Source organism: Carassius auratus, chromosome 44, assembly GCF_003368295.1.
Source record: "Carassius auratus strain Wakin chromosome 44, ASM336829v1, whole genome shotgun sequence".
In the NCBI taxonomy this organism is placed as follows: Eukaryota; Metazoa; Chordata; class Actinopteri; order Cypriniformes; family Cyprinidae; genus Carassius; species Carassius auratus.
In genome coordinates this window covers 11900636-11912930 of record NC_039286.1, presented here as the reverse complement: position 1 = coordinate 11912930, position 12295 = coordinate 11900636, and the positions used below count along the sequence as shown (strand labels likewise).

Genomic DNA, 12295 nt, shown 5'->3' with positions numbered 1-12295 from the left:
GTATTCATGGTTAAAAATAAATGGTAAACCTTTTGAGTTAAATAATAATTTAACCATATCCCCATGGGATTTAGAATGTTCAGTGTTGTGACTCCTGACATTACTGCCAGATTCAAATATCTTTCGCGTTGGTTGGCGCTGAGCCAGATACGGACGAGCTCAACGCTGTCATATATCACAACTAGTGTTTTCAACCTCTTAATGTTTATTTTAGATTTCAGACATTTAAATACACATAAGCACTGGTAAAATAACAGCCTACATTTGGAGTTGGTAAAATGCACACTGATGTCTGTGGAAGCAAGTGCTAGTGTCGCGTTGGTTGGCGCTGAGCCAGAGACGGACGAGCTCAGCGCTGTCATATCACAACTATGTAGTTTTCAACCTCATAATGTTTATTTTAGATTTCATACATTTAAATAGGCTACACGTAAGCACTGGTAAAACAATAGGCTACATTTGGAGTCTGTGAAAGCAGCAAAAACAATCTATTCAAATGTAATTAGCCGGCGTGTGTTTTTAAAATCAGATAAACACAGTGGAAGTAGGCTATCTATAAAGTTAACTCTATTGTTATAAATATTTTAAAACGACCAAACACACTCACTTACACATATTTGAGAATCGGCATATAGGATAGTTGATGACATGGTAAGTAAGTTTGTGAATATTTCGAATAAAAAAGGAAAAACAAAATGAAGGATAGCCTACATCTGTTATACAGTTATTGTGGCTGCTGTGTTTCACGTGACAAATATGACGCGTTGCCATGGAAACATTAAGGGGGAACGTTCTAAAATAACTGTCGCCTTGAAAAATCTTACTCTCGGGAGTCAGTTAGAATATTTTAAACTTTAGTGTGAAAGGGTTAATTATTCATAATAAATGATGCTGGCTTGGCTGTGTGATTTCCTGATGTGGGTATTAAAGGTGCTGTAGGGAACTTTTGTAAAACATTTTTTTACATATTTATTAAACCTGTCATTATGTCCTGACAGTAGAATATGAGACAGATAATCTGAAAAAAATCAAGCTCCTCTGGATCCTCCCAGTGGTCCTATTGCCATTTGCAGAAACTCCTTCGCTCCCGGTAAAAAATAACCAATCAGAGCTGCGGTCCGTAACTTTGTGTTCAAAATGTAGAAAAATGTATATAATAAGCGAGTACACCATGAATCCATTTTCCAAACCGTGTTTTTGAATTGTCCTGAATCACTAGGGTGCACCTATAATAAGTGTTTATATTCGGACTATTTTAGATTGCTTCGGGGATACCGCGGCGGAGTAACCCAGCACCTTTGTGATTCTTCATAGACATAAACAGAGAGAAGTAGTTCCGGCTACGATGTTCCTCCGCAAGACGCAAGCAGTTCTGTTTATTAACCGCTAGAGCGTCAAAAGTTCCCTACCGCAGCTTTAAATCACATGGAAAATACAGTTGTTTAAATTTAAAGCAAGGGGCGTGGTTTTATCCAACCCCGCGCCATTCGGTGTCCATCGAGCAAATATCTGAACATGTGATATTATCAGCAATTCAGTTTCAGCTAAAATGTGAATTATCATTAATATCATTAAAAATGGACATAAGAAAGTATATGCAGCGTATTTCAGACCACAAAAAGAACACTGAAAATGTGATTGAGAGTACAGCTGATGAACATGACAGCCATCAAAGCATTTTGATGGTGTAATAAAGTTAAGCCCCCTTAACAATTTCACATGCCCCCTCAGTCATTTCATCCTGCAGCCGGGCCTGGGAGTGTTAATACCGAGAGCGTCCTCCGTGTTTCCTCATGACGCGCTGGGGAAAAGGCATTAGTAATTAGAGGGAGGCATTCTAAATGTGTAGCCTATTGGTTGTTGCAGGAGGGTTTTCGGGGTGTTGCTGCTGAGTTCCTTGCCAAAGCTGCCGTGCCGTGGGTTTAAGATTGTTTATGCGACCCGTGTGAATCGATCGGGAGAGATATTTTGCTGGGGTTTTTTCCCGTTTATGTTTGGCGGCCTCCATTGAGTTCACTGAACGCTGCGGAACCCACCGATAGCGGGTAAGAAAGCCAGCAGTACATTTTCCTTTTATTATTGTATTGGGTGTTAATGTCGGTCCCTGCTGTGTTTGCCGGGGAGGCCCTGATGTAATGGTCCCCCGGCGCTATTTGTGTGTAGAGTGAGTGCGTGTGTAAGGGGGTAGGCAGCTTCCATACGCCTCCTATACAGTTGAGGACGGCTAGATATTTAGCACGAGTATTATTGATGGTTTGTGGTGCTTAATATTTGGTATGCATTTATTGGTGTGCTATTTATGACTTAGGTTTTGCAGTGTAATGGACTTATGTATGAGAGGTTATCACATGAATGTATTGACCGACTACTGATACCTTGTGTTGGTTGCTACTTCATTATTCTTGAAGTTAACATTGTTGAAAGCATTCATTGCCTCTTAATTAAACTGAAACTATCATGACTGCATTAACCTGCTGCACCCTGGGTTTTAATATTCTGATTGTAAAATAAGACCATTAGTTAATGGGTTTGGGTATTTGAGTGTTTCCTTGGATTTTGTCCCACTGAAAGTATTTAGTCCAGTAGAGAACCTGTAAACCCTGGGTAGAGCGAGTTTGTGGAGGTTACAAACTAGCCCCGAAGCCCAGATCTCAAATAATTCGCGAAACTCTCTTCAGAGTCCCGATCTGAATCAAAGGGTTCACACAAAACAAGGGAAATCTGCTTTTAGTTTCTATGCCGCTCGCAGTTGGAATCAGCTTCCAGAAGAGATCACTAAAACACTAGTCACATTTAAATCTAGACTTAAAACTCATCTGTTTAGCTTTGCATTTATTGAATGAGCACTGTGCAATGTCTGAACTGATTGCACTATATTGTCACTGTTTTTTTATGTAAAATAATTTAGTAACCGTTTTTAAATTCATTTTAAGTAAAAAATTTTAATCATTTTAAAAGTTTTAAAATTGCTTGTTTTATTTTTGTTATCATTTTTCTTTATGATTATTTTACTATCTTTTATGTAAAGCACTTTGAATTACCATTGTGTATGAAATGTGCTATAAATAAACTTGCCTTGCCTTGCCTAGTGTATTAGTGGGCTTATATACACACACACACACACACACACACACTACCAGTCAGAGTTTGGGATCAGAATGATTTTTAATGTTTTTTTACAGGAATTTATTTTACTCATCAAGACAGCATTTATTTGATCAAAAATACTGGAAAACATGTAATATTGTGAAATATTATTAACATTGTTCTATTTTAATATACATGAAAGTGTAGTTTATTCATGTGATGTGCAGCTGTATTTTCAGCATCATTCCTCCAGTCTTCAGTGTCACATGATCTTCAGAAATCAGAATAATATGATGATTTATTATTAGAATTATCAACACTTTTGCTGATAAATATTATTTTGGAATCTGTGATACTTTTTCAGGCTTCTTTGATGAATAAAAAGTTAAAAAGAAGAGCATTTATTTAAAATATAAATATTTTCTAACAATATTCACTACAGTTTAATAGTTTGGGGTCAGTACATTTTTATCCTTTCTCTTTTTATATAAGAAATTTTATTCTTTATTAGATTTTAGAATATTTTATTCAGGATGTGTTAAATTGATAAGAAGTGATATCAAATATTAATATTGTTAGAAGAGATTTATATTTGGAATAAACACTGTTCTTTAAAAAAAAATTATACATCGAAGAATCCTGAAAAAAGTATCGCAGATTCCAAAATAATATTTGGTAGCACAACTATTAATAGTTCTAAGAATAAATCATCATATTTTCATGATTTCAAAAGATCATGTGACACTGAAGACTGGAGGAATGATGCCGAAAATACAGCTGCACATCAAAGAAATAAATTATATTTTAAAGGACATTAAAATAGAAACCATTTTTTTATATATTTTATTTTCATAATTTTGAATTATTACTGAAATACAACCTTTTTTGTTTCAAATAGTTAATTGAACAATAATAAATGAAGTACCTGAAGTTAACAATGAAGAAAATGTATAATAATTAGCAAAGATGATTAATTTAGAGCTGTAAACGCGTGTGTAACAGGGTTAAAAAGAGTACTTAATTTAAGAGTTTTGATGTGTGAATTTCATAAAATAAGCATTTGGTTAAATTCATTGGTGTTCAAAGGCTCCCCTCCTGTGGCTATTAATGGTACTGCAGACAGTGTATTTTGTCGCTCTTCTCTTGCCGTACTCCAGCAGATTTGAGTGTCGCTGCTGTGGGTATGTATGATTTTTCACGCTCTAACTCATTAACAGATTAATTGTAATAATGATATGTTTTAAGTGGATCTTTTCGATTGCAATATCTTTCATACATGTATTTGAACGTATATTTAATCCATTTAATGCTTTAACAGGATTGTTGAAGTTGTTATAATATGTACTGAATTTCCACATGCGTCACACCAGTGTGAACGAGTTCAATAAGAGTGGTTATTGTCTATGTCTCAACATTATGACAATTATTTGTATTATGAGTTGAGTGAATGTGTAATTTCTATTTTTCTAGTCTTGAATGTCTGCAGTAGTTTATCTTCAGCCAAAGTGATTTGTGCCATTTTATTTCCAAAAGGTATGTTGCTTCCGTGATTTAGTTATAAATGTTAACAATTGGTGTTTTCCTGTTATCGAATTATTGTCCTGTATGAGTACACTGTATTATTAATTACAGGGATATTGTTTCAGTTTCATGTATACTGTTATAGTATATGTTTAATATGAATCATACAAGTCTTGCCGTACTCCAGCAGATTTGAGTGTCGCTGCTGTGGTCTTGAATGTCTGCAGTAGTTTATCTTCAGCCAAAGTGATTTGTGCCATTTTATTTCCAAAAGATAAAGGCAAGCACAAGGAAACCCACGTGTGAGTGTGTTTGTTCACGTCTGTTACACGTGTGAGGGGCGAAGACGCGCCGCTGAGCGTCAGACGCGCTTGAGGACCAAAAACAGCAGAACGGTGGAAACTTCACACCTCTTATTATTTCTCTTTTACAATAGCGATTTATTTTTAGATACGTGATCTGAGTCTTTCATAGAGTTGTAGAGTTATTAGATAAACAGTTATTTTTTACATTCCTTGGTTGAAGTTTTCAGATTGGGACATCGGAGCCTGTTCGCAACTTGTTTGATTCAGATCGGCACTTTGGAGCATGTTCGCGACTTGGTTGATTCAGATCGGCACTTCGGAGACTGTTCGCGACTCCGTTGATTCAGATCGGCACTTCGGAGACTGTTCGCCACTCGGTTGATTCAGATCGGCACTTCGGAGCCTGTTCGCGACTCGGTTGATTCAGATCGGCACTTCGGAGCCTGTTCGCGACTCGGTTGATTCAGATCAGAACTTCGGAGCATGTTCGCGGCTCGGTTGATTCAGATCAGCACTTCGGAGCATGTTCGCGACTCGGTTGATTCAGATCGGCACTTCGGAGACTGTTCGCGACTCCGTTGATTCAGATCGGCACTTCGGAGACTGTTCGCCACTCGGTTGATTCAGATCGGCACTTCGGAGCCTGTTCGCGACTCGGTTGATTCAGATCAGAACTTCGGAGCATGTTCGCGGCTCGGTTGATTCAGATCAGCACTTCGGAGCATGTTCGCGACTCGGTTGATTCAGATCGGCACTTCGGAGCCTGTTCGCGACTCGGTTGATTCAGATCGGCACTTCGGAGCCTGTTCGCGACTCGGTTGATTCAGATCGGCACTTCGGAGCATGTTCGCGACTCGGTTGATTCAGATCGGCACTTCGGAGAATGTTCGCGACTTGGTAAATTTTTATCCTTTCTTTTTTTTATATAAGAAATTGTATTCTTTATTAGATTTTAGAATCTTTTATTCAGGATGTGTTAAACTGATAAGAAATGATAACAAAGATTAATATCGTTAAAAGAGATTTATATTTGGAATAAACGCTGTTCTTTAAAAATATATATATACATCGAAGAATCCTGAAAAAAGTAGGAAACTTCACTCCTCTTATTATTTCTCTTTTACTATAGCGATTTATTTTTAGATACGTAACAGAGCACTCAGATCATTAGGATCGAGTCAGTTAGAAATACCAAGGGTTCACACAAAACAAGGGAAATCTGCTTTTAGTTTCTATGCCGCTCGCAGTTGGAATCAGCTTCCAGAAGAGATCAGATGTGCTAAAACACTAGTCACATTTAAATCTAGACTTAAAACTCATCTGTTTAGCTTTGCATTTATTGAATGAGCACTGTGCAATGTCTGAACTGATTGCACTATATTTTCACTGTTTTTTATGTAAAATAATTTAGTAACCGTTTTAAAATTCTTTTTAATTAAGTAAATTTTTTAATCATTTTAAAAGTTTTAAAATTGCTTGTTTTATTTTTGTTATAATTTTTCTTTGATTATTTTACTTTCTTTTATGTAAAGCACTTTGAATTACCATTGTATATGAAATTTGCTATATAAATAAACTTGCCTTGCCTAGTGTGTTATTGGGCTTATATACACACACAAACACACACACATACACACACTACCGGTCAGAGTTTGGGATCAGAATGATTTTTAATGTTTTTTTACAGGAATTTATTTTACTCATCAAGACAGCATTTATTTGATCAAAAATACTGGAAAACATGTAATATTGTGAAATATTATTAACATTTTTCTATTTTAATATACATGAAAGTGTAATTTATTCATGTGATGTGCAGCTGTATTTTCAGCATCATTCCTCCAGTCTTCAGTGTCACATGATCATCAGAAATCACAATAATATGATGATTTATTATTAGAATTATCAACAGTTTTGCTGATAAATATTACTTTGGAATCTGTTATACTTTTTTCAGGATTCTTTGATGAATAAAAAGTTAAAAAGAAGAGCATTTATTTAAAATATAAATATTTTCTAACAATATTCACTACAGTTCAATAGTTTGGGGTCAGTACATTTTTATCCTTTCTCTTTTTATATAAGAAATTGTATTCTTTATTAGATTTTAGAATATTTTATTCAGGATGTGTTAAATTGATAAGAAGTGATATCAAATATTAATATTGTTAGAAGAGATTTATATTTGGAATAAACACTGTTCTTTAAAAAAAAATTATACATCGAAGAATCCTGAAAAAAGTATCGCAGATTCCAAAATAATATTTGGTAGCACAACTATTAATAGTTCTAAGAATAAATCATCATATTTTCATGATTTCAAAAGATCATGTGACACTGAAGACTGGAGGAATGATGCCGAAAATACAGCTGCACATCAAAGAAATAAATTATATTTTAAATGATATTAAAATAGAAACCATTCTTTTATGTTTTATTTTCATAATTTTGAATTATTACTGAAATACAACCTTTTTTTGTTTCAAACAGTTAATTGAACAATAATAAATAAAGTACCTGAAGTTGACAATGAAGAAAATGTATAATAATTAGCAAAGATGATTAATTTAGAGCTGTAAACCGTGTGAGGGGCGAAGACCCGCCGCGGAGCGTCAGACGCGCTTGAGGACCAAAAACAGCAGAACGGTGGAAACTTCACACCTCTTATTATTTCTCTTTTACAATAGCGATTTATTTTTAGATACGTGATCTGAGTCTTTCATATAGCTGTAGATTTTATAGAGAAATAGTTATTTTTTACATTCTTTGGTAAAGTTTTCAGCTCGGGACCTCGGAGGCTGTTCGCGACTCGGTTGATTTAGATCGGCACTTCGGAGCCTGTTCGCGACTCAGTTGATTCAGATCGGCACTTCGGAGCATGTTCGCGACTTGGTAAATCTTTATCCTTTCTTTTTTTATAAGAAATTGTATTCTTTATTAGATTTTAGAATCTTTTATTCAGGATGTGTTAAATTGACAAGAAGTGAAATCAAAGATTACTATTGTTCGCGACTCGGTTGATCGGTTGATTCAGATCGGCACTTCGGAGCATGTTCGCGACTCCGTTGATTCAGATCGGTTCTTCGGAGCATGTTCGCGACTCGGTTGATCAGTTGATTCAGATCGGCACTTCGGAGCATGTTCGCTACTCTGTTTATTTTTTAATCATTTTAAAAGTTTTAAAATTGCTTGTTTTATTTTTGTTATTTTTCTTTATGATTATTTTACTTTCTTTTATGTAAAACACTCTGAATTACCATTGTGCATGAAATGTGCTATATAAATAAACTTGCCTTGCCTAGTATGTTATTGGGCTCATACACACACACACACACACACTACCAGTCAGCGTTTGGGATCAGAATGATTTTTAATGTTTTTTACAGGAATTTATTTTACTCATCAAGACAGCATTTATTTGATCAAAAATACTGGAAAACATGTAATATTGTGAAATATTATTATTTTTTTTTCTATTTTAATATACATGAAAGTGTAATTTATTCATGTGATGTGCAGCTATATTTTCAGCATCATTCCACCAGTTTTCAGTGTCACATGATCTTCAGAAATCGGAATGATATAATGATTTATTATTAGAATTATCAACAGTTTTGCTGATAAATATTATTTTGGAATCTGTGATACTTTTTTCAGGATTCTTTGATGAATAAAAAGTTAAAAAGAAGGGCATTTATTTAAAATATTAATATTTCCAAACAATATTCACTATAGTTCAATAGTTTGGGGTCAGTAAATTTTAAATAATTTTAAATAAACGCTGTTCTTAAAAAAATTATGCATCGAAGAATCCTGTAAAAAGTATCGCAGATTCCAAAATAATATTTGGTAGCACAACTATTAATAGTTCTAAGAATAAATCATCATATTTTCATGATTTCTAAAGATCATGTGACACTGAAGACTGGAGGAATGATGCTGAAAATACAGCTGCACATCACAGAAATAAATTATATTTTAAAGGATATTAAAATAGAAACCATTATTTTATATATTTTATTTTGATAATTTTGAATTATTACTGAAATACAACATTTTTTTTGTTTCAAACAGTTCATTGAACAATAATAAATGAAGTACCTGAAGCTGACAATGATGTAAATGTATAATAATTAGCAAAGATGATTAATTTAGCGCTGTAAATGCTCGTGTGCTGGCAGGAGACGCGCTGCGAGGACCAAACACAGCAGAACGGTATGAAACTTCACTCCTTTCATTATTTCTCTTTTACTATAGCGATTTATTTTTAGATACGTGATCTGAGTCTTTCATATAGCTGTAGATTTAATAGAGAAATAGTTATTTTTTACATTCTTTGGTAAAGTTTTCAGCTCGGGACCTCGGAGCCTGTTCGCGACTCGGTTGATTTAGATCGGCACTTCGGAGCCTGTTCGCGACTCAGTTGATTCAGATCGGCACTTCGGAGCATGTTCGCGACTCGGTAAATCTTTATCCTTTCTTTTTTATAAGAAATTGTATTCTTTATTAGATTTTAGAATCTTTATTCAGGATGTGTTAAATTGACAAGAAGTGAAATCAAAGATTAATATTGTTAGAAGAGATTTATATTTGGAATAAACGCTGTTTAAAAAAAAAAAAAAAAATAGACCGAAGAATTCTGAAAAAAAGTATAGCAGATTCCAAAATAATATTTGGTAGTACAACTATTAATAGTTTTAAGAATAAATCAGCATATTTTCATGATTTCTAAAGATCATGTGACACTGAAGACTGGAGGAATGATGCTGAAAATACAGCTGCACATCACAGAAATAAATTATATTTTAAAGGCTATTAAAATAGAAACCATTATTTTATATATTTTATTTTGATAATTTTGAATTATTACTGAAATACAACCTTTTTTGTTTCAAACAGTTCATTGAACAATAATAAATTAAGTACCTGAAGCTGACAATGATGTAAATGTATAATAATTAGCAAAGATGATTAATTTAGCGCTGTAAACGCGCAGTGTGAGGGGCGGAGACGGCGTGAGGACCAAACACAGCAGAACGGTAGGAAACTTCACTCCTCTTATTATTTCTCTTTTACTATAGCGAGTGAGTCTGAGTCTTTCATAGAGTTGTAGATTTAATAGAGAAATATAGTTATTTTTTACATTCTTTGGTAAAGTTTTCAGATCGGGACTTCGGAGCCTGTTCCACCTCGGTTGATTCAGATCGGCAATTCGGAGCATATTCGCGACTAGGTAAATCTTTATCCTTTTTTTTTTATAAGAAATTGTATTCTTTATTAGATTTTAGAATCTTTTATTCAGGATGTGTTAAATTGATAAGAAGTGAAATCAAAGATTAATATTATTAGAAGAGATTCATATTTGGAATAAACGCTGTTCTGTAAAAAAATTATACATGGAAGAATCCTGAAAAAAGTATCGTAGATTCCAAAGTAATATTTGATTCAGATCGGCATTTCGGAGCATGTTCGCGACTCGGTTGTTCGGTTGATTCAGATCGGCACTTCGGAGCATGTTCGCGACTCGGTTGATCGGTTGATTCAGATCGGCACTTCGGAGCATGTTCGCGACTCCGTTGATTCAGATCGGTTCTTCGGAGCATGTTCGCGACTCGGTTGATCAGTTGATTCAGATCGGCACTTCGGAGCATGTTCGCTACTCTGTTTATTTTTTAATCATTTTAAAAGTTTTAAAATTGCTTGTTTTATTTTTGTTATTTTCTTTATGATTATTTTACTTTCTTTTATGTAAAACACTCTGAATTACCATTGTGCATGAAATGTGCTATATAAATAAACTTGCCTTGCCTAGTATGTTAGTGGGCTCATACACACACACACACACACACACACTACCAGTCAGCGTTTGGGATCAGAATGATTTTTAATGTTTTTTACAGGAATTTATTTTACTCATCGAGACAGCATTTATTTGATCAAAAATACTGGGAAACATGTAATATTGTGAAATATTATTAATTTTTTTCTATTTTAATATACATGAAAGTGTAATTTATTCATGTGATGTGCAGCTATATTTTCAGCATCATTCCACCAGTCTTCTGTGTCACATGATCTTCAGAAATCGGAATAATATAATGATTTATTATTAGAATTATCAACAGTTTTGCTGATAAATATTATTTTGGAATCTGTGATACTTTTTTCAGGATTCTTTGATGAATAAAAAGTTAAAAAGAAGGGCATTTATTTAAAATATTAATATTTCCAAACAATATTCACTATAGTTCAATAGGTTGGGGTCAGTAAATTTTAAATAATTTTAAATAAACGCTGTTCTTAAAAATATTATGCATCGAAGAATCCTGTAAAAAGTATTGCAGATTCAAAAATAATATTTGGTAGCACAACTATTAATAGTTCTAAGAATAAATCATCATATTTTCATGATTTCTAAAGATCATGTGACACTGAAGACTGGAGGAATGATGCTGAAAATACAGCTGCACATCACAGAAATAAATTATATTTTAAAGGATATTAAAATAGAAACCATTATTTTATATATTTTATTTTGATAATTTTGAATTATTACTGAAATACAACCTTTTTTTTTGTTTCAAACAGTTAATTGAACAATAATAAATGAAGTACCTGAAGTTGGCAATGAAGAAAATGTATAACAATTAGCAAAGATGATTAATTTAGAGCTGTAAACATGCGTGTGAGGGGCGAAGACGCGCCGCGGAGCGTCAGACGCCCTTGAGGACCAAAAACAGCAGAAAGGTGGAAACTTCACTCCTCTTATTATTTCTCTTATAGCGATTTATTTTTAGATACGTGATCTGAGTCTTTCATAGAGTTGTAGAGTTATTAGATAAACAGAGTTATTTTTTACATTCCTTGGTTGAAGTTTTCAGATCAGGACTTCGGAGCATGTTCACGGCTCGGTTAATTCAGATCGGCACTTCGGAGCATGTTCGCGACTCGGTTGATTCAGATCGGCACTTCGGATCCTGTTCGCGACTCGGTTGATTCAGATCGGCACTTCGGAGCCTGTTCGCGACTCGGTTGATTCAGACTATTAATAGTTCTAAGAATAAATCATCATCTTTTCCATGATTTCAAAAGATCATGTGACACTGAAGACTGGAGGAATGATGCTGAAAATACAGCTGCACATCACAGAAATAAATTATATTTTAAAGGATATTAAAATAGAAACCATTCTTTTATATATTTTATTTTTATAATTTTGTATTATTACTGAAATACAACCTTTTTTTGTTTCAAACAGTTAATTGAACAATAATAAATAAAGTACCTGAAGTTGACAATGAAGAAAATGTATAATAATTAGCAAATATGATTAATTTAGAGCTGTAAACGCGCGTGTGGGGGGCAGAGACGCGCCGCGGAGC

General features: G+C 34.0%; 1 long non-coding RNA gene across 1 annotated transcript; it reads left to right on the top strand.

The window, feature by feature from the left end:
• The first annotated feature begins 4077 nt into the window (after positions 1–4077).
• LOC113062538 (uncharacterized) lies at positions 4078–5139 on the top strand. Its single transcript, XR_003278553.1, has 3 exons — positions 4078–4268; positions 4558–4620; positions 4883–5139. It is a non-coding gene; the product is annotated as an uncharacterized LOC113062538 (long non-coding RNA).
• Positions 5140–12295: the final 7156 nt, after the last annotated feature.